The sequence below is a fragment of the Octopus bimaculoides genome, chromosome 16 (assembly GCF_001194135.2).
Source record: "Octopus bimaculoides isolate UCB-OBI-ISO-001 chromosome 16, ASM119413v2, whole genome shotgun sequence".
Taxonomy (NCBI): domain Eukaryota; kingdom Metazoa; phylum Mollusca; class Cephalopoda; order Octopoda; family Octopodidae; genus Octopus; species Octopus bimaculoides.
In genome coordinates, this window is record NC_068996.1 from 25,348,130 (window position 1) to 25,351,863 (window position 3,734).

Consider the following 3,734-nt stretch of genomic DNA (forward strand, 5'->3'; position numbering starts at 1 on the left):
AACATTTTTTGAGAGAATTAGTATAAAGTTTTCAAGATGTTTAAAACTTTTCCTCCTTCACCAACCTTCATGTGGTATTTACAAATTCCTTTCTGTTGATCTCTAAAATAAAAAGTATTTTAAACAAATATAGTTGAATAGAGTGCTATTTCAAGAGGCTTACAACTAATGAAGCAGTTCATTTTTTCCCTATAAATTTCTTTAATAACAGCACAGAAGAAATCAGACTTCTCTATTTCTTATCTTATCTTTATACCCTTATGTATTAAAATATAATCTATATGTTTCGGCTGTTTTAAATTTAACTTTTTTCCTTCTTTCCTTGAATTACAAAAAACCCTTTACCCAACTGCTTTACATCCAAAGCTTACCAACCCTGTATTTAGCTTTGATATAAATATATTTTTTATAAGTATTGTTTGACCCCTCTGATTCTGTTTGGTTTTTACAGGGATTTGGGATCAATAAAACTAGCCATGTCATGTCTCCATTCTTCTCTGGAAATCAGAGAGAAAGCACTTGGGAAGGATGACCCAACTGTGAGTTTTAGGAATGTAAAATTAACAATAGTTAAAATTTAACTTATTGTATCAAACATGGAAAACAATTTTTTTTGTTAAAATTTATTGCCCTTATAAAAAATTACATTTACTGTCGAGGTTATATTAGGATAGAAATATTTCCTCTTTTTTAAATATGAAATTTAACCAAATAAAAAACATATTACGCCTGTCATAATCTATATCATATATTTGTGGTTTTCATATTATCACATTTGATTAAAGGCAGTGATCTGGCAGAATTGTTAGCATGCTAGGCAAAATGCTTAGCAGCTTTTTGTCTGTCTTTACATTCTGAGTTCAAATTGTGCCTTTCAGGGTAGATAAAATAAGTTTCAGTTGAATATTGTGGTTGATGTAATCAGTTTACTCCCCTCTCCCCAAATTGCTGGTCTTGTGCCAACATTTGAAACCAATATTATCACATTTGATCAGTTACAGTTTTAATATAATTTGATATAGTGGTTGGTTGGTTTAGTTTAGATTTTATTCATTTGAAATAATTCTTTGATTTAAGAAGTAAAATTTTACATTTCTATTTATAATTATGTATTTAATGTTGTATTTCAATTTAAGTATTTTTTTTCTTTGCTTTAGAGCCTATACATGGGTTTAACATGATACCTTCATCATGAGTTTTGTGAAAAACTTTCTTGTCTTAAGTCTGATTTCTTGACTATGAAAATATTGTGCTGTTATTGTGTAGCCCACATCAGCCCAAATTGAACAGTCTCATGTAATATTACTAATTGTTCTGAGGGTGTGATACCCTCAGATTCATAGTTCCCTATGTGCTATGCAGCCATTTAGTAAAGGACCATCCTGCACATTCTAACATGCAATGGTTCATTATACATGGTGCAATGTGAAATTGTATGTGTTCAGTGTGACACGTGTGTGTTATATATTCTCCACCATCCAAAATCTGTGTCTGCATGTCTGTAGATTTTGCTGATGGTCACAATGGAGGCGTGCAGAGTTCAACTTAGAATGTGACATCTGGTGTTTTACTCTCTTCTTAAGAAGTCTAGTAGTAAATGAGACAATAAATCTTTAGGCAGTTTAAATATCATCTTAATTTTAAGATTGCTGTATCTATATTTCTGTAGATTGAACAAATTTTAAAATTCTTTTGAAATTTAGAAAGGATTTTCCACATTTCAGTAGTTAATATTTGAATGTTAACAGCCAAATATCGTCGTCGTCATCATCATCATCATTTAATGTCCGTTTTCCATGCTGGCATGGGCTGGACGGTTTGTCTGAGGACTGGCAAGCCAGTAGGCTGCACCAGGCTCCAATCTGATCTGGTAAGGTTTCTACAGCTGGATGCCTTTCCTAACACCATTCATTCCGAGAGTGTAGTGGGTGCTTTTTATATGCCACCGGTACAGGGGCCGGTCAGGTGGCATTGGCATCAACCATATTTGGATGTTGTTTTTTACATGTCACCAGCACGGGGAGCCAATCAAGCGGCACTGGCATCGACCCATACTGGAATGGTGCTTATTATGTGCCACCAGCATGGGTGCCAGGCAGGTGATTTATTTCGTATCATTCGCAATTATTTTATTAAGTAAGCATTGAGTTTTTAGCTAGTTCTCTAAATTTTTAGTGTGTAAAAGTATAAATATTGTCTTGGCCATTGGTACTTTAAAGACAAATTAGTAGTTCAGTTACTCTGACATTTCAGTTCTAATATTAATTTCTTTACACAAAGATGTATTTGAAACATATCTCCATAGGTGCAGGAGTGGCTGTGTGGTAAGTAGTTTGCTTACCAGCCACATGGTTCCAGGTTCAGTCCCACTCCGTGGCATCTTAGGAAAGTGTCTTCTACTATAGCCTTGGGCTGACCAAAGCATTATGAGTGGATTTGATAGATGGAAACTGAAAGAAGCCTGTCGTGTGTGTGTATGTTTGTGCGTTTATATTTGTCCCCCACCACCACCATTACTTGACAACTGATGTTGGTGTTTTTATGTTCCTGTAACTTAGCAGTTTGGCAAAAGGAACTGATAGAATACGTACTAGGTTTACAAAGAATAAGTCCTGCGATCGATTTGTTCGACTAATGGCAGCAGACAAATGGCTGAAACAAATAAAAGAATCATAAGAAAACTATATCATATGGAATCTTTCTAGTATGTCATACAGTTTTGTGTATTTTTCATTTGATTTCTGTTAATATTTAGCTTATTTAACCAGTTGTTCACATTCTAAATTACACCTTAACTTAGAATTGCATATTGTGTAATTACACATTGTGTAATTGTGATGGAAGCAGGTTAAGTTGTATAAGTGCCAAAACTCTTCATTATCTTTAAATTTCAGAAACTTCATGCCAAATAAAACTTTTAGAACTTCCTTTATCAGATTGAAAGAAAGTAATCTCTATTTTGGCATTAATGACGAAATGAGATATTTACTGTTATATACATGTTCATTATCAACTCAGAATTTCAAAATATAATGCTTTCAACAGGTGTTACATACCTGAAATATTTAACCTTGCTGCAAAGTATGTTTTAAGTGTATTTTGTATACAGCATGGCTATTTCACTAATAACTTTTAGGGTGTAATTTGTGAGATTGCCCAATGAGTATTGCGATGTCTTAATGATATACTGATGCATCAAACAAAGGCATTTTGTGATATTTGCTGTGCAAGATGTGCTTTACACTAAAAGTCTTAGTTGATTGATAAAAAAAAGTACCCAATGAAGAACTATAGTTGCTGTAATTAGAACAAAAGAAAAAATAAAAGACTACAATTAGTAAAAAAATAAAAGAATATAAATATATTATGAATGTTAAATATGTCTTTGCATCTTGAACTGTTTGGTTTGCTGACCATGCTTCCTGACATTCTATTTAATTTTAGAATCCTATACAAATTATTATATGTTCATCATTTTCTTATATTCTTTGATTACATTTTATTATGATAACTCTTTCCTTTCATTCTTTCCTGAATTACACCATAATTATTTAACTAACTTACTGGTCAATTATTTGCTTAGTCATTTGGTCAGTCAATCAGTCAGCGAGATACTACAAAATCTGTTTCAACACTTCATTTTACTTAAAAAATCTGGCAAATCTAATTCAGAAACCCATGCAAACTGTTCTCTTCAAGCCAGAACACTTTTCATGTCTCGGTTTTTTTTTTTT

The 3,734-nt window shown here is 32.6% G+C and overlaps 1 protein-coding gene across 22 annotated transcripts in view; it reads left to right on the forward strand.

Moving 5' to 3' along the window:
• LOC106867804 (kinesin light chain) overlaps nt 1-3,734 on the forward strand; it is a 126,492-nt gene that overhangs the window by 73,049 nt on the left and 49,709 nt on the right. The gene's annotated exons all lie outside the window — the stretch shown is intronic.